Source organism: Hemicordylus capensis, chromosome 9 (assembly GCF_027244095.1).
Source record: "Hemicordylus capensis ecotype Gifberg chromosome 9, rHemCap1.1.pri, whole genome shotgun sequence".
NCBI lineage: Eukaryota > Metazoa > Chordata > Lepidosauria > Squamata > Cordylidae > Hemicordylus > Hemicordylus capensis.
The window spans coordinates 18,773,396-18,793,035 of record NC_069665.1 but is presented as its reverse complement, the minus strand read 5'-3'; the positions used below and the strand labels follow the sequence as shown (position 1 = coordinate 18,793,035).

Below are 19,640 nucleotides of genomic sequence, written 5' to 3'. Positions count from 1 at the left end.
GCTGGAAGGGCCAGAAATTCGAACAGATGTCAAAACCCAAAATGGAGACTGAAGGAGAAAGACTTCTCCCGACTGCAAAATGGAGTTCTGAAACAGCCCAAACAACAACACATTTTATATCTGAAACAGGGATGTTTTGTTTCGGCTACAAAATCTTCTGTTTTGAGCATTGGGTGATTTGTTTTGAAATTGCATGTTTTATGCACAAAACGTTTGTATCCAAAATGAAACGCACATCCCTAGCTGTTGCTGGTGTCTCCCTTATGTTTCTTTTTAGACTCTGAGCCCTTTGGGGACAAGGGGGCCATCTTATTTATGTATTCTTTATTTTCCTATGTAAGCCACTTTGTGAACATTAGTTGAAGAGTGGTATATACATATTCACAGAAGTAGTAGTAGTAGTACTTAGGAAACTTTAAAAAGAATAAAGCAGAATCAGATGATACAGTTGAGAGTTACCGTCTGCCTTCGCTTCCTGCCCATCCACTGTATCTGCTCCACCTCCAGTGTCACTAAATGTCCATGCCAGAGCCGTAGCTCAGAGGTAGAGCATCTGCTTTACATGCAGAAGGTCTCAGGTTCAATCCCTGGCTTCTCCAGGTAAGTCTGAGAAAGCCTGAAACTTTGGCGAGCCACTGCCAGCCAATCAGTGGAGATAATACTGAGCTAGATGGACCAAGGGTCTGATCCAGTATAAGGCAGCTCTCCCCAAGGAAGCCAGGTGAGTCTCCCTGGGGACAGCATTCCATAGATAAGGCACCACAACCAAGAAGACCCTCCTGTTTGGATGGCATAGGCATCCAGAGGAGGACCTCCAAGGGTGGCCTCACTATATGGACAGGTTCAAGATGGAGAACAGGCTGAAGGTCCCATAATAACAACCACATTAATTTGTTTTGGACCACCCTGCACTATTTTGCAATGGACATTTAAAACCGGAACTTTTTTTTTTTTTTTGGCTAGGGGAAAAACCACAATTGTCCTACACTGTTTTAGCAAGAGTTCACAATGAACGGCAGCAGCATGTGAAATAGAAATCTGGCCACTGCAAAGCATCTGCCTATATATACATTACCTGTGCATTTTCAGATATGTACATCGGAGAGAAGATACATCCACCCCACAACTCAAGAAATGTCTCTAGATTTGGAACAGAAGGAAGAAACCTGAAGGACAACAGATCTAGCAACTTGCACTAACCAAACGTTAAGAAGGCATTCCATTCCCAAAAGGCAAAAACAGAGACAGTGTTTAACAGGAACCAGAAAATTGGGACTGTTCCTAATAAACTGGAATAGGTTGAGACGCATGTAATAATGAGCGGTGTGGATGTTTCAGATAGCAAACCTTAGGGTGAAAACAGAGGTGTTCCTAATATAAAGCACTATCATTTTCTTCTGTGAATATTGGAGGTCATGGGAAGTCAACAATACCACTGCTCTTAACCAAATATTGGAGCCATTCACATGACCTGGGAGGCGAGTGGGCAGGCGGAAGCCTTCTCAAATCTTGCCTTTCCCCCCAGATGATCATTGGTTATGCAATGGGAGTACACATATGATCAGTCCTGCTCCATGCAGCGTGGAGCAGGGCAGATTGATCTGAGGCCAGGACCCATTATCCCAGACTCCATGAATCCCACAATGAACCATGTGATGCATTGGAGGATTCCCTCAGAAGACTGGCGCTCTAGGTGCCCATCTCTATGTCCACTGAGGCTAAACATAGCCCCAGTGAACACACAAGCACTCACTCCCTTAACCTCAGCTGGGTTTGAAAGCTGGGCTAGGCAGCGCTGCCTCACCAGGATCGGGTCCGATCCCGGAAGTTCTCACACGCAACCTACCCAGGCTGAGTGTCCCTGTCTCGGACTAGGCTGCAAGTGAGAACAGTCTCACTGTTTTTTGATTGGTAAGGTCCACAGCTTCTGTTATTCTAGGTGTGCCTCTTGCTCAATAGGCCTGCAGCTATATAGGGGTGTTTCTAACCTGACACCACATAGAAAACTGCCTTCTACTGAGTCAAATTATTGGTCCATCTAGCTCAGTATTGTCTGCATTGACTAGCAGAAGGCTTTATTTACTTTAACATGTGTATTCCACTCTTCCTCCAAGAAGCCCAGAATGGTGTACATGGTTACTTTTATCCTCACTTCAATCCTGTGAGGTAGATTAGGCAGAGAGATAAAAGACTGGCCCAGAGTCATCCACTGAGTCTCATGGCGGAATGGGGATTTGAACTCAGGTTGCCCCAGTCCTAGTCCAACACTCTAACCACTACATTACGTTGGCTCTCAATTTCTCCAATGCGAAATTTGATAGAATGTCAAATTTCCTCCTAAGGAGAAACATCTAAGGATCGCAGCTCTGCAGGATTGCAGATACAAATTTTTCCCAGCCCTACCTGGAGATTCCAGCGATTGAACCTAAGACCTCCTGCATTAAAAACATGTACTCTTTAATTGAGTCCCTCCCCTGGCTGTCTATCACCCAAGCCTCATCCCTTAGTTAAGTTACATCCAGGACTCAAATTAATGTTTTGTAGTGTCTCCTCAAGAAACCAGAGGCTGCTGAATCTCTCTCGGGTTGCTGCTGGTCATCAGGAAAATGCAAAGGTGAAAATGCTTAACAATGCGCACTGCCAGCCCAGAACTGTGTTTTTTATCTCTTTGTATTCACAAGGACCTTGTTCTATACTGTCCAAGCCACTTCAATCACATTCACAGGTTTTAAAAAAGAATTGACCATAGGAGACCGACTGTAACCCGGGCTCCTTCCCTCACAGAAACCTCAGAAACCTTAAGGGGGGATCTGCAAGATTTCTCAAGTTCAGTGGGTAGGGCTGAACCTGTACTAGGGAGAGTTTTCTTGCTCCCACACCCCAATAAGGCATGAGACACAAGTAGAGGCAGCCATCCTTAGCCAACCTAAGGCCAGGTCTCTGCCCTTAGCGGCACCCCCCAGAAGCCACCAAGCTTTCCGAAGGGTGTCAGCCGACAGAGTAGTGTGTGCAAGATCAAAATTCCCTGAGCTGCCAAGTCTCTAGAGAAGAGACTTGTCCATCCAACAGCCAAATGCTTACCTGAAGGTGCTCACCGTAATACTGCTGTTCTTTCCCACCACATTGTTCCTGCCCACAATTGTGGGCAAAGAACACCTCAACTAACTAAAAGTACAGTCAGAGGCAAGTGAAAAAGGACACGCACCTCAGGCCAATCAGGCAAATGCCCAAAATTCCTGCCCGGACCCAGAAAGGTGACCAGCAAGCCCAATCTGTACCTAGGAAGGGTGCCTGCACAAGATGGACGGAGGGCGAGGGACACTAACGGCCGTGGGGTGTGACAAGCCACGCCCCCTTCGTGCCCGGGAGCCAATGAGTTCCATTCAGGCCTCGGGCCTTGCGAAGGGGGATGGGGGAAATGGGCCAAGCCACTCATTCGAGCAGTGTGTGGCCTGATTCTTCTCCCCACACAGCAAGCGGAAGTAGAGTTAGAGCCTAAGCAAATCTATGCAAATTGGCTCAATTTGCATCACTGATAGTACTGAGCTGCATTACTGGTAGTACTGAGCTGCAGACTGTACCATTCAGAGCTCTCTCTGATGTAAAGAAGGTTAATTCTTTCACCCATTTTTGAAAAATCAAAGCAGACCGTGTTTACATATTGCAATCTTCTGGTATTTCTTCTGCTTACATTCTAACCCTACCAGGTTCATACCCTACTTCCTTGTCTCTCTGTCTGATAAAACTGTCCTGATTTGTTTTATGAGGAGAGGGTGGGAGTGCCCTTTAAGCGAGATTGTTCCGCACAAGATTTCCCCTATTTTCATCTGGGAAATTTTGGAGAATATACTACTTCCGCTGATTTCTAACATCTTGCCTATTCTCACTTTGGAAGAATTATCTAGACTATTTTCTCTTCCAGATGAGAGACTACCCAGTTAGGATGTGTGAAATCAATTTGATGTACCCAACATTCAATTGGGACATTCTATAACTATCTTGCTTGCTACCACAAGACCAGCTCAGTTTATTTGTTTAGTGATAGCCATAGCAAAGATATCTGACTCAAAAATTAAGTAGTGAAGACATGACAGTTAAAAAAAGCAATCTGTGGTACACTCAAAAACAGAAACATTGACTCAGAATAATTCAGAACAATTAGGCAAATTATATCAGCTTGCTATGTACTTGGCAGAGAGTAAAAAGCTGTCTACTTTTCTTTTAACGTAGGGCCTGGTATTGTTTAATTCAAAAATTTGCATAGAACCCCAAAGATCTCTCAAGACAAACCTTAACCAAATTTGTCTCCCTCTCTCACAACACTAGAACCAGGGATCATCCCATGAAACTGAAGGCCAGGAAATTTAGGACCAAAAAAAGGAAGTACTTTTTCACACAGCACATCATTCATCAATAGAATTCTCCGCCACACAATGTGGTGATGGCACTCACTTGGATGGCTTTAAAATTGGCTTAGACAAATTTAGGAGGACAGGTCTCTCAATGGCTACTAGTATAGTGGCTATAGGCCACCTCCAGCCCAGGGGTGGAGCCACCATTGGGCGAATGAGTTCAAACAGAACCTGGGCCGCTACCCCCATGGGCCATGCCTCATGGCCCCAGACACATTTTTTAAGCCTGGCTTTTAGTAACCTTGGAATGTTTTAAATGGTTTTAACTCGTCGTTTGACTAGTTTGTTTTATTGTGCTTTTATTGCATTTATGGCTCTGAAACTTTGGAGTCAGGTGGAATATACATCAAATAAATAAATACGTGGATAGATAAATAAATAAGTGGATGGATAGATAGATAGATAGATAGATAGATAGATAGATAGATAGATAGATAGATAGATAGATAGACAGTCACACAACCCTCCTTTCTTTCTTTTTTAAAATCACCCAAACCCAGTCTAATAATTTCTATTTATCTCTGATGACATTAACGGTCCGGCCAGCCTTGCCGACAGCCTTACGCTCGTATTTAGTTTAAATGTGGTGCAGTCTAGTTTTTCATTATCATTAACGTGCTCCTGGTGGGTAGAGGGCACCACCGTGGCACCGGTCACACTTCACTGCTTTATCTTCAGTGACAAAGAGGGATGATGTGTTTCAGTCCAGGGCCAGGAGACGAGAGCTAAAGGTGGCCTAGGAATCACTCCCCCTGCTGCCTAGGAACCACGCAAGAGGCTGCCGCGTATGACTTGCTAACAGCACGAAGGGGCAGACAAATAGATTTTCCTCTATATTTATAACCAGCATCATTCTTCCTTTCAAGCCTTTCAGTGCAGGTAGCTGTTTTATATGAAATGAACAATCTTTATAGACGTACCAGAGCCATAACAAGGCTGATTTTCAGCGAGGCTGAGGTATATAACTCTTGTGGAATTGTCAGGCTTCTTGCTCAACAAATCAAGCCTAACTTATGATGTTTGCAGTGTAATTTTTATTCCTGTTTGACTAGCCAACTACCCGGTGGTAATAGGATGTTGGAAAAGGGCAGTAGCAATGTTTGTACATGCCATGATTGATAGGCTAACTCTGCATTTTTCATTTATATCTCCCGATTCCAAATCAGTTAAGTTTAGGAAAAATGAAAGAAAATGGCAAGAAAAATGCTGGCCGATCGCATGCCCGGCACTCTCGTAGATCTGAGTTCAGCTCACATCTGCTCGAATTGTCTGGAAACATTAAGATATCTAAATGAAAATCAATACTATATGTGCCAGCATTTACTACCAAGAACAAGTATCAGGAGACCTTGGCTAATCAGACTTTCAGGCTTGTACTCCGGCCCTCGGCTGAACCCCAGGGGTGTCCTAATTGGCCCAGACTAATCAGAGAAGAGTTAAATTTATAACCGGCAAAGACATCTTGTTTTTCTTACCAGTCATCGCTCTGAAGCCGAGAGCTTCACCTGTGTGCTAGCAGATGTATCGTGATGGCCACCAGTCATGCAAGAGCTGCTTCTCGCCCGTCAAAAAAGCAGAGAGAAAGGCTAATTTACAGTCTCCCATAAAAACCAGCCAGGCACGTTGAAGCTTTTTGGTGGGCATCACACTATCAAGCCCTCTCGCACAAACTGCATATTTCCGCCACGTAAAAGCTCTCCATCTAAACCTCTTGTATTAGGACATGAAAGGAATGCTTTTGAGCTAAAAGCCCCCGGAACACTCTTTGAACTCCCAACTGATTCAGAAAGTAGGAGGGAGAGGGCACGAAGGAAGGGAGAGGAGCAAAGATGTTCGGCATCAGATACCTCTAAAGCTGACATTAATAAGCTCTGGTGTGTGTGTTTTATGGAGACTTTAACGGGGCCTTTGGAGGCATTTATGGGTCCCAGGACAAATATGTGTCAACACCCCAAAGTGTTTTCTTCGGGATCCACCAATTAAATCAGTTGGGTTCCACCCATTACATGGACCCCATTACATCCCCCCCATTACATAAATCCTTTGTCAAGTCAATGTGAATTTAATCATCGACTGCAATCTTCATAGGGACACAGACAGCTACCTTCTACAAAGTCAGACCACTGGTGCATCTCATAGGGCTGTGCACATCGGTAAAGGAGGATTTCCGACATCGGAAATCCCTTCCCCCACCACCAGGAGGCATCAGATCATGGGGCAAGTGCCCTGGGTAGTGTGCTGGTGGGGGTGGGGTTTAACAGCCTGCTCAGCACTGGGACGAGGGTGGCGGGGTAGCACAGTGATCCTTGGGAGTTTGGGGGGCAGGCAGGGAGTGACACAGGGCAACCTGGGAAGGCTGCACAGCTGCTGGGAAGAGGCCCATGCTTCTGGGGATTGTAGTCCAGCTCAGAGCTTCTCAAATGGGAGACACTCTGAGCAGGACTAGGATCCCCAGAAGCCCTGGGGGTGGGGAAAGGGATTTCCAACATTGGAAGTCCCCCTTTACCAATTTGCACAGCCCTAATAGTGCAGAAGAGAAGTATAGTGCAGCAGGGAATAGTGTCTGGGGAGAATCTCCATTGGTATGTTTCCCAGACTATGGGAAACACCTATATCAGGCAGCAGCGATATAGGAAGATGCTGAAAGGCATCATTTCATACTGCACAGGAGATGGCAATGGTAAGCCCCTCCTGTATTCTGCCAAAGAAAACCACGTCTCTGTGGTCACCAGGAGTCAACACGGACTCGATGGCACAACATCTAGCTCACTGTTGTCTACACTAGACAAACTCCCATTTTTTATTGTGTGCTCACATAGATAGGGAGCAGGGGAAGTAATCGTGTGTGAAGTTCCCTCTGGGTAGGAGGGCTCCCCTCCTACCCAGCAGCTGTAAAGGTAAAGTGTGCTGTCAGGTCGGTGTCGACTCCTGGCAACCACTTGGAGAAGCTGCTGCCATTCTGGGTAGACAATACTGAGTTAGATGGACCAATGATCTGACTTTGTATAAAAGAGCTTTCTATCTTCTTCCAAGAAATGTCCACCTGTTCACATACATACCTTTGTGGAATTAGTTGTGAAGAACCATTTTCTCCTGCAAAGTCTTTTTTAATGCATTTTGGGGGACTCATATTTACTTCTGTTGAATTGCCACTGTATTTAAAATGGTGTGGTGCTGCTGATATTTGTGCATTGTCATTTTTACATTGGAACACACACACACACACACACACACACACACACAGAGCAGCCACCATAGTAACAACAAGAAAAGACCACGTCTCAAGATACAGATGAATAATTATGAATTTTTGGATATCATTTCCGTTACTGACATATTTTGCATGTTTCAGACACTATCTATAATATTTAACCATTTTGTAGGAATATGATATTATAGTAGGAGATTATTTCCTGCCAGTGGGTATATATAGTATTAACTTGAAAATTTGCTTATTACTACACTCATTTGATCTCCAGGTAGGATTGGGAAAGGCTCCTGCCTGTAACCTTGGAGAAGCCACTGCCATTCAATGTGGACCGTACAGAGCTAGCTGGACCAGTGGTCTGACTCTCTATAAGACAGCTTCCTATGTTCCACTCAATGCTATGTCCCAAGTCATATGTACAGAGGGGATTTCAGACACAATACCAATTCCATAAAGTAACCTGGATCAGTTAAAAAGCTGCCACTGATTAACCGGTCAGCAGATATATATTTTTGTAAGTTTATCTTTTTAATGTAAATATTTGTAAAAGCTTACTATTGAGACATTGGTTAGCATGAGGAGAGTGCTACAAAGACTTTCACAGTTCTGCGAAGATGAGTCCCTACCTATCTGCCTATCTATCTGATTGATTAGTAATGTAGGAACATAGGAAGGTGCATATACTGAGTCAGACCATTGGTCCATCTAGCTCAGACATATCTTCACAGACTGGCAGCAGCTTCTCCAAGGTTGCAGGCAAGAATCTCTCTCAGGCCTATCTTGGAGAAGCCAGGGAGGGAACTTGAAACCTTCTGCTCTTCCCAGAGCTGCTCCATCCATTAAGGGGAATATCTTACAGTGCTCACACTTCTAGTCTTTCTAGTTGATTGATTGATTGATTGATTGATTGATTGATTGATCGATTGATTTCTATACCATCCTTCCAAAAATGGCTCAGGGTGGTTTGCATTAATATAAGAACAATTAACAGTTAATCAAAAACAAAACAACATAAAACCAATTAACATTTAAAACAGTTTTAAAACCCTGGAAAACCCGGCCAAACATTTACAGTTTTAAAACAGTTTAAAAACCCTGGAAGTCTAGGCCAAACAGATAGATCTTAAGGGCTCTCCCGAAGGCCAATAATGAATTCAGATTACAGTCTTCTGCAGGTCATAAATACTAGTCATAAATACCCAAAAGTTATGGTATTTGCCAAAAGACCGAAAGAACACAAATGGCAAATTAATGGGAGTAGGGTTGAGCAGGTTAGGAGCTATAAGTACTTGGGCATCGTTTCCTACGCAAAAGGGAGATGGGGTACGCAATGTGAACATGCTGCAGCAAATGCACAGAGTCGTGCATCTGCTATATTCAATTGGATTCCTTTATTACAATCACAGACCAGCACAAGTAGTGCTATATTAAAAAATTTCCATACCAGAAAAAGATACTAGAGGAGGCTATTTTATCCCAGCAGCTGTCAAGGTATGCCAGGTCAAAACATTGGCAAAAATGCTATACGGGGTCCAGATCTGTTCCACCTGCAACTTCAGACCCATGGAAGTTGTTCAGTCTAGATTCCTTCGTACCATATTCCATTTGCCTAGATGTGTTTCAAATGCCATCCTATGCCTAGAGGTGGATTTAACCAGATTTGAGGCCCTGGAGTGGAATCACACATTTAATTACTGACTCAAATTATATTTTTGCCATCATGGGCTGGTCCTTCTGGTACTGAAAGCAGTGGTGCATTAACAGAGAGGCAGAGTAGTCATTTGCCTATGGCGGCAAAATTTGTGGAGCAGCAAATTTTGCCCCTCCCCAGATTTTGCCGCCCCTCTCTGTGGGCAGCAGTGGCTGCAGCAAGGGTGGAGTGGGCGAGAAGAAAGTCCCCCCTTTTACCTTTTTTAAAAAAGAAAACCTTTTTTGTTTAAGGTAAAAGGGTGGCAAAAGCCATTCAGTCATTCAGTCATTTGTAAAATACTGTATAAAAGAGGCATTTCTTAGACCAATCTTGTGGTGCCTAAAAGCTAGCACAATTATGATGTCATGAAATTTTTGTAGATCCAATTCATTTGATCAATATAATCAAAACCACTAGGTAGATGCATAGATATAATAGGGCTATCATTCAACTATTTAAATCTTAGTTGATTAATCATATCAATCGTATTAATCGTATCGTGAATTGTATCAATTAATAAAATCTGCATACATTTGCCTATGAAGACATCAGTAGTTCTGCACATATATGTACAACTGGCGGTATATTATTCCCTTCTGAATGAGAGAAGAAATGCCTCTTTTATACAGTATTTTACAAATGAATGAATGAATGAATGAATTTATTATTACAGTCAGTGACCAGCAATCAAAAAATAAAATGGAAAATAAAATTTAAGTAAAATAAAATAAAAAAACAGGACTGGGTATCAAAACTTATCCATACAGAGGTCCTAATTACAATTAATCACCTGCTCCCATCTCAGTTTACATGCTGCGGCACAGAATCTTGCTATCCCAGGCCCAGCTGTAATTGCTGCATACTGGTCTGCCAGAAGAAAGGAAGTATAATACTCTTCTTATTGATCTGGCATGTTTTTTTTAGAAGCGGTTCAGTCCAGGCAATGTGAATGTCCCTATAATATAAACAGTATAAAAGCACATGTGAGATGGGCTCGATATTGCCCGAACCACATGGACATGGCCGGTTCCTGAGCAGTATTTCTCTTAAATCTGCCATCCAAAATGGCAGAAGGCAAGGCAATAAACCGCATCAGCGAGAATGCTCTCCTCTGGTTTAGAGTGGTCAAATTGGTAAGGTATGCCTCTGGCTGAAGATAGAATGAGAAGCCACCTGGAATGCTATTCAAGTTAACAAGACGAAAATCAGATTGCTTCTGCATATCCACAATACAAGACTGCTCCGCAGGAGTAACTTTTCACCCTGATTCCTGATTTGGGTCTTCTTGACGAGTTATTTAGATACAGCATTTGAATTTTTGCGACTTGTACAATCCCGGTCCAGATTTGTGTGTGAGGCTTTGATGGAGAAAGAAGGCTTACCTTGACCTCACTGAAGGACCCCACGCGCTTCTGACGCACGTCACACACTTTCCTCTGCCTGCTAGGGACGTGCACGAGCTGGTTCAGTGCCTCCTCTGTGAAGCACCAAACTGCCTCAGGCATCAGTGTTCGAACCGGTTCGGCAGGGTGGAGGGCAGTTCCCTTAAAAAGCAGGGAAGCAGCTCCTTACCTGCTTGCCTGCCGCCCTGCCGCTCTTCCAGCAGTGGTGCCCACTCTCCAAAGCTGTGCATGACAGTAGCACTGTCCCACCGATGCCACATGGAGGCTGCAGGGAATAGCGCTGCAGCCACGTGTGGCCTTTCAGAGAACAGGCACTGCTGGAAAAGTGGTGGAGAGGCGAGCAAGCAGGTGAGTTACCTACTTTTTAAGGGAATTGCTTCCCGCCCCGCCAGCGGCTACATGTCCCTACCACCTGCATTCACAACCCCTTATACATTTGGGTTTTTGTGTTTAAAAAGGAAGGAAATTTTCACATTGTGGATTCAGTCAGGCGGAGGACATGACTTGTGTGATCCTAATAAATCAGAGGGTTCCCATGTGGCAGAAGCAACAGGGGAATAGAGAAGGAACGGAGCTGCATGTTGACCTTAGCAAGAGCTTATCGAGAAATGATGTCCTCTTAAACAGACTCCTGTAGAGATGTTCTGCATTTCCTCTGACAAATTGTAAGTGCCCCTGACGGCAGCATCCCTAACAAAACCGGGCTGATTTAGCAATGCACAAGCTGCCCATTATCTTACAGAATAAAAAGGCCATTTAAAGAGAAAGCCCTGGGACTCTGGACCACAGAAACAGCACATCTGAAATATTATTCCCATCTGACGCCACCAAAGCTGTTAACTACCCTGAGGGAAATACCTCATTTGCAGTAGAGACAAATGTTAACTTTAATCAGTTTAAAACAGCCATCTTTTCCCTCAAGAGTATTTGATAACACTCGAAACCTTCGGAAAAACCACTTTCACTTCCTTTTTGTCCAACGTGAATGACTATAAAACTGATATTCCCAATGATATCAATTTTTGGGCTTCCATTGTTTGCGACCTTCTCTTTTGGATCATAACTCTGCATGGTAGTAATTTCACGAGCATTCTCACATCTAAAGGTACACTGATGAGACTAAACGATTTGTTTTGACAAATCGCTCTTGTCAGGAAAACTTTGCATGCCAGGATTACAACCTGTCATTATTGTCCCCTGAGCTTGAGTACCTTTTTTTAAAAAAAGTATCTCTAATAAGATCTACAAATCTGTGTCTTAGACAGCTTACTTTATTGTGTTTGTGAAGATTTTTAAAAAAATAGGTTACCACCCTTGGGACTGATAGAAACACAACAAAGAGGAGGGCGGAGAGGTCATTTTTGGAATGTTAATAAAAGTTTTCATAAAAAATGATGGGCCCACAAGAATAATGTGCAAGTATAAAACCTAATAATAAAAGGAAATTTTCTGCTGTGGTAGACACTGTGTAGATTTCCGGTACCTATCTGATTCATCAACTGTTTCGTGTAATGTACTGTGGAACATCTTGAGTTGACTGCTGCTATGGGATCTTAATACAAGGAAGTTGGTGCAACATTCTCACCTGAATGTCACCTATTATGGTGCTAGTTTGACAAACATAGAGTGCTAGCTTGCTTTTTGACCATTGAGCTAATATACTACAGTAGAGTTCCTTGTAGTGGCTAATCTATTTGCCTTCAAATCAGAGGTTCGATTTTGTGGTCGTCTGAATGCGTGAAACTGAGATTTGGTCACCCAACCTCGAGTCGGTTTTTGACCCGAAGCCATAGTTTGAACCTTCAGTTTGTAGTGAGTTTCACCACTGAAACCTAAGATTTGAAGGCGGCATCATGTCGTCCAAATTCTGCCACCACTGTAATCTGGGTTTTGTGTTGGGGCTTCCTGGACTGCTTAGCCTGAATCTATGAGTCCAAGAGCATCCTTTGTCACAGTGGACCAAACCCTTTGCCTGCCCTCATATACATAATCCCTCCTAGGAAGTAATAACTATCCCTTCCCAGAGTAACAGAAAATTAGTGCCCCTCCCCATTCCCCAGTACTAACACTTCTGCTTGTGCAAGACTGTTTGGCTGCATGTCTCTTGCAAGGGCAGTGACACAAGTGGTGTGAGGAAAGGACTGAAATGCCCTTTCTCAGCCAAGAGTGGGTGATCCATGCTGAAAAGGCAAAATAGCATCGGGCATGCCCCACGAAGGCCGTGGCCACAGGTTGCTGCTTTACTGATGTCCTGGCAACTTCTTGGCAGTCTGGCGACACTAGCGGTGCAGAGCTTGCTGGGATGTAGCCTTGGTGGACCAGGAAGAGGGAGGGGTCCCTCTGCCCAGAAACCAGAGGTTGCAAAACTGCAGCTGCATGATTTCTGTGGGGTAATTCCTGGGTTCACAGATTAACCACAGGTTCATCTACCCATGGTTTCACATTTTGTCCAAAGGCGCCCTCTGCCTCAGAATTTTCTTTCCATTTAGCCATGACTAAACAGGGTTTGAAACCAAGATTTGGTGTGAGATTGCCAAACCGAATGAACAGGGAACCTGATTAGCACTGGGGCAGATATACAAACACTAAAACACTGCTAAGGACCACAAAGGAAGTGAGTATGGAACAGGCGTGGAGCAAGGTTGGCAGTGGCCCGTGTTCGGCCGCCGCCGCCCCCTGGCCCCGCCCCCCACATCTGACATCAGACGCAGGGGGTCGCCCCCGCATCTGACGACAGTATCATATCCTCCCTTCTCTCATCTCTGTTGTGCAAATTCCATAGCAGGGGCGGAGCCACCATTGGGCCAATGGGTTCAAAGAAACTGGGCTGCTGCCAATCAGGGGCCACACCTCACAGCCCTGACACCCTCCCCCACATCTGAATTCAGATACAGGGGCATTATCTCGCTCGGGGGCAGCATGGCCCTCGTTTCGAAACAAAATTGGCCCGCACTGCCTTGGCAACGTGGGCTGGAGAGACTCTCCCTGCCTTTAAGGGCAGAGAGAGCTGCTCCTGGCCTCACTGCCCATGCAGCGGGGCCGATCTCCCTTCCAAACAGGGCCACACGGCCCCATTTTGAAGGGAGATCAGCCCATGCTGCGTTGAGCAGCCTGGGCAGGAGCAACTCTTCCGGCCTTTAAAGGCAGGGATCATTGCTCCAGCCCGAGTTGCCAATGCAGAGAGGGCCAATTCTGTTCCGCCACAGAGAGCTGGCTGGCGAGGTGGCCAGCAGGGGAGGCGAGGGGAGGGGTGGCAAGTGGCGGGCAGTGGCGGGAGGCCAGCAAGGCAGCCCCTGTGGCAGGGCGAGGTGGCTCCAGAGCAAGGGTGTGTGGGTTCTTTGGCCCCATCTGCCCTATTGTAGCTCCACCCCTCTGCTGGGAAGCCTAGACATGGCAGTAGCATAGGTGGGGAATGGGGATTGAAGTGAACTCTAAGAACTACAGTACAACAAACCCAACGTGCTCCAATTCCACAAATAATTTTAGAAATTGTATCAGAATTTAAGAGAAATGGAAGACAGGTCACAGCAAATGGACAGAAGAAAGAACTTAAATGGGGACATATGTTCATCCCTAACTAAGGGTAGCATTTGTCACACCAAATCCACATGTTTTTGTCAATATGGCACTCGATAAACTATGCAGCATCACAGCATTTTACAGTGCATGGTCCTTTTTGATGGAATGGTATTCTCCATAGTCCATACCACAGAATGAAACGTGAGGACTTAACGCACAATAGAGTAGAACTAACCGCAAAATAAAAAGTGAATCCTGAGTGTTAAGGTTCATCCAAATCTCTCCTAAGTCACATTTTATGTTCCTGCCAGTCTGACATTTATTCACCACTCTGCAACCATTTCAGTAAATGCATTTATTAAACTACTTTTCCTTTTCAGTTAAGCTCAGAGCCAAACATCATACGTAGAGGCTTGCCTTTACTCACAAGTAGCAGCCACTCGTCGAGACCATGATTTGAATTGGGACCATGGAATGTCAGTAGGGGAAATTTAACCCATTATTTCTGCACTATTTTCTCACTAACCCACCCCCTAAAAATGGCTATTAACCCCTAAAGTGTCTTTGTAACAAATGATTGCACATAATAGGAACATAGGAAGCTGCCATATACTGAGTCAGACCAACATTGGTCTATCTAGCTCAGTATTGTCTTCACAGACTGGCAGCTGCTTCTCCATGGTTGCAGGCAGGAATCTCTCTCAGCCCCATCTTGGAGATGCTGCCAGGGAGGAAACTTGAAACCCTCTGCTCTTCCCAGAGTGGTTCCATCCCCTGAGGGAAATATCTCACAGTGCTCACACTTCTAGTCTCCCATTCATATGCAACCAGGGCAGACCCTGCTTAGCAAAGAAGACAAGTCATGCTTGCTACCACAAGACCAGCTCTCCTCGCCAGACCAGCTCTCCTCTATAACGATTTGCCAGAGACAAACAACAGAAAACAAGAACTATTGCTGGTAAAGAGAGAATGTTTGGACATATGCAGAGTGCCTCACAATAAATGGTAGAGGGGTGACAAAGCAGATGAATCTGGTAGGGTGACAAGAAGAACTGTTTTCTTACATAAACTTCTCAAGGGTTCTGAAGTCCCCTCTGAAACCTGACCTGAGAAATCTAACTTTAACTAAAGAGTCATAGGTTTGCATGATTACTGGCAAGTATGTAAGTAGGGAACAAGTCAGTAAACCACGGGTAAGTGAAAATGGGTACTCCTGGCAGGCGTGATGTCTGAACCTGCCCAACTGCATTCCAGAGATTCTCCACCTGAGATTCTCCACCCAATATCAAATCTTGGTTTCAAACCTCAGGGGAAAGTTGGGAGGAGAATCTTGTTCCCCTCTGTGCTTATGTGGTTTGCGGGGGTGGGAGGGAGTTGTCAGTCATCATGAGGGGCCAAATAGGAATTTTTTTTATTTTTTTATTTTTTTATTTTTTTTTTTTTGCTTCACTTGATTGGCTGGGATGGAGCCTTTTTTCTCTACTTCCCACTGAGGAATTTGGGGGTATTAGCATTAAAATGAAGAGTGCTTTAAATAAGGCGGCATGTCACACTGGCAGTTGAGTGTGGGCTGGGGAAGGTAGGATAGCTAGTTGGTGTTTGGCTGGTGGCATCATTATGGTGAAAAAGGAATCCATGGAACAATCTCTCAGGGATTTGAAGCCCAGGGGGTTGGGAACTGAACTTTTTGGGGGATTTCTTGAGTCATCCCACTCAGAGTTTATTTTTATTTTTATTTTGTTTTGTTTTATTTTCACATCTATATTCCACTCTTCCTCTAAAGGGCCCAAAGCGGTGTACATGGTTATACTCATCTTCACAACAACCCTCTCACGTAGATCTGGCTGAGAGATAAGTGGCTGGCCCCAAGTCACCCAGTGAGTTTCATGGCTGAGTGGGAATTTGAACTCATGTCTCCTCAGTCCTAGTCCAACATTCTGACAACTATACCACACTGGCTGGGGGGTGGGGGAGGAGCACCAAGGGGTCCCTCCCTCAACCCAGGATACTGTGTGAGAGAAAGGCAGGAATTTCGATTCCTGCCAACCTCCATGCCTGGCCGACCCACCCAGGCATGGGAAGCTTGTCCTTGTTAGAAGTTTGCACCCACATTCTTTATTAGTTCAGTTATAATGCTGCAAGTTGCATTCAGTTAATAAAGCGTGGCCTTAGTCTAACCCATATCAGTGTGCCTTCTCTTCCTTGGGGTTTGGGTGCAGTCTTGGAAACCAGAATTGGGCAGGTTTGGACATCACACCCACCGGAAGCACATGCTTTCGGCTGTCAACATTTTACCAATTTGTTCCCAACTTACGTACTCACCAGTGATTGTGTGAAGATAGAGAATCAGCTAATAATTCCACTGCTAAGAAAAACCACAGTAGTGAAAAGTGTTTAGAAGGGATATTAAATGCCATGGGAGAAGAGCCATCCGTCAGCAAGGCAACACTGACTGGCCAATAGGAATGGATTTCCATTTGTAATATTTGAATTGATAATGAGGAAGGTGTTTTGTCTGAATTTCCTCTCTTCACCGCCTAATTACGAAAGACGGGGGGGAAACTTGGGCTCTGCTCTGTCTTTCACATCTCATTACATTTATTCGGCTTTATTACTAATTCTTTGTTAATATAATTTTCACCCTGGGAACTACATTTTTTTTAATCTAGTTACTCTGCTACATGAAACTCCTAAAGCAGGAAGTCCTTGATCACTACATCATATTTCTCTTGGTATTTTAAGTGACACTCACCATATTGTTCCAAGTCGGCTCTATCAGCCGGCAGCTCTCTGGAGGTGTTTGCGTTCGCTCAGCGCTCAGGTTCTTGAAAGAGGTTTTTATCTAGCCTGGTGGCCTAGAGAGACGAGGAACAGAAACTGCATGGAAAAGCTCATCTTGGTGTGCCGATCTCTCTCCCTCACCTCCGACGCGGCTGCTTTTCATTTTACATTAACAACGTGCCAAATTACATGACATCGCAAATGTACCTTAATCCCTGCTTCCTTACCTTTGCCACTTGTTAGCGATACAAGCCGCCAAAGAATTTACGATGGTGCCTCTACCCCTGGTTTATACAAGTTCAGTAAACAGGTCCCTTAAGGAAAGGAAGTAGCAGGCGCTTACACACGCACAATGAAATGCCAACCCAGAGGACAAGCTCTCTAATCCCACCAATGATGTTCCAACCCTGTGATGGCTACCAGCCGACAATACCCACAGACCTCAATCCATTTTTATTGTATTCCGGCTGCAGTGCTATATTTCCTGCCTCCCCTTAGCACCACACATACAGTGTACTTGAAAACAAAAATCTATAATATTGATCCCACAATGTCACCACAATTATTCTTTTGAAACAGCCATTGAAAACAAATTACATCTGCACTGCCTTTTCATCCGATTGCTCGGGGTGAGCAATGCTCACGGTAGCCCCTAGCGTTTTCAGTGTTAGCACTGTGTCACTAAAGACAGCCCGGCAGAAGGAGGGGAATTCAAGAGGAGAATTAAAAACACCAGCAAGAGACTTAAAATGGAAGGGAAGGCGTCACATTACGCAGATCATGAATGGTTGGTGCAGAGAACAAAACAACCCTGAAATGTTATTTGGTTGTGTGCGAGTCAAAATATAGGCACTGTACAATAACTAGGAGGCTAGGTCTATGCCTTGCCTTCCTCCTCCTCCACTTCCTCAGCTAACACAAGAAGATAGAGAACTAATTAAATTTACACAGACAGATCACAAAACACTCAGCATCACAGCCGCCCAACCAACTGGATATACAGCCAAATTAGGCCACCATCTTGTCCCCTGCTGTTGCTTCCTGTTCCTTTATTTTCACCTCAGAGACAGAAATGGTAACAGTACCATTTTTCTCCTCACTTTTATTTCTGTGTCAGGAAAACTGTGTCAGGAGAAGCTAACAATAACAATATAAAGTGAGGACTACAGGAATCAAAAGGCCAACTAGAACAAGAGAGCATTGCCTGCCTGCCTACCTACCTGCAGAAACTCAGAAGGGAAGTCTCTCGGTATGGCCCTCCCTCAGGAGGAAGTCCCATAGCACTGGGGCTACTGCAAATAAGTCCCTGCTCCTAGTGGACACTGTTCTAGCCCTCCTAAAAGATGAAATCAGGAGCAGGGCCTCATTCAGAGATCTTAGATGCTGGGGAGTCTGAGATCATCATGACCTACATCATGTAAGGCTTTAAAGATAAAAACTCGGACTTCCAAATGAGCCTGGAAATGAATTGGCAGTCAGTGTTTCAAAATGGGTGATGTGTTTGATATTGGCATATGCTTTTTAACAGGAAAGCTGCCACATTCTACACTAACAGAAGTTTCCAAACAGTCTTCAAAAGCAGGCCTATGTAGAATGTATCACAGTAGTCTAAGCTGTAGTGTCATCTCATTTAGTGGTATGAGCATTTGTAATGTTGCTACTGATTAAGAGCCAGAGGTCCCAACTTTAAATCTCAGCCTAGCCATGTACTTATCTGGTGACTTTAGGGACGCTGCTATCCAGTGCCCCTCAGCCCTTCCATCTGTAAAATGTGAACAACACTACAGGCTTGTTTTAGAGTGTTGAAAGCAACTTGGATACACCATTGAAGTATTATACATCAGTTGCTCTGAATATTCTAAAGCTCTACATGAATCCAAATATATTGTGTGTCCTAATGCCATATCCGTTCTCCATCTTAAAAGATTCTGTGCAACTCCAGTGAAATCAGAAAAAAATGTTGAAACGCAACCACCTCGGCATTTTTTTTCTGAGCATGAGCGATACCACCATCATAAAACACTTCTAAAAGCTTACTAGGTCAACCTCATTCAATTCACAGGTTGATCAATGTCTCAGACACTGGAAGAAGTGGTCAAACCTGAAAATGCAGCAACACATTTTTATAAAGCCCTGTTTATTTAAATCTGAGGGAAAGAACCAGCTAAGATATGAATGAAAACAGTTGGGTAGTCAGGAGTTGTCCATCAAGCATGGAAATGAGAGAATCTGGGTATTAAAATTTGCAGAAATGTTGTTCTTAAGCTGTGTGGCCATTATGTGGGGTCAGAACTCAGAAGACAACATCAATCTGCCTGACTTGGACAGCATTACATTTCCCCAGAATGAACAGGTATTCAGTCTGGGAGTGCTTCTGGATCTAAACCTCTCTCTGGTGACTCCGGCTGAAGCAGTGGCCAGAGGTTCTTTCTATCAGCTTTGGTTGATAGCTGCATCTGTTCCTTGAGATAAACTACCCTAGAACAGTAGTACATATGCTAGTAACCTCCAGACTTGATTGCTGTGATGCACTCTATGTGGGGTCACCTTTGTATATAGTCCAGAAACTGCAGTTGGTGAAAAATGTGGCAGCCAGGTTGGTCTCTGGGTCATCTCAAAGAGACCAT

General features: G+C 44.4%; 1 long non-coding RNA gene and 1 other non-coding gene across 4 annotated transcripts in view; one reads left to right on the top strand and one right to left on the bottom strand.

Moving 5' to 3' along the window:
* Window positions 1-19,640, bottom strand: part of LOC128334506 (uncharacterized) — a 317,003-nt gene that overhangs the window by 58,581 nt on the left and 238,782 nt on the right. For all 3 annotated transcript variants that reach the window (XR_008311296.1, XR_008311297.1, XR_008311298.1), the window contains exon 4: window positions 16,985-17,087. This is a non-coding gene — a long non-coding RNA (uncharacterized LOC128334506). The remainder of the gene's footprint in view (window positions 1-16,984; window positions 17,088-19,640) is intronic.
* TRNAV-UAC (transfer RNA valine (anticodon UAC)) lies at window positions 531-599 on the top strand. The gene has a single exon. It is a non-coding gene; the product is annotated as a tRNA-Val (tRNA).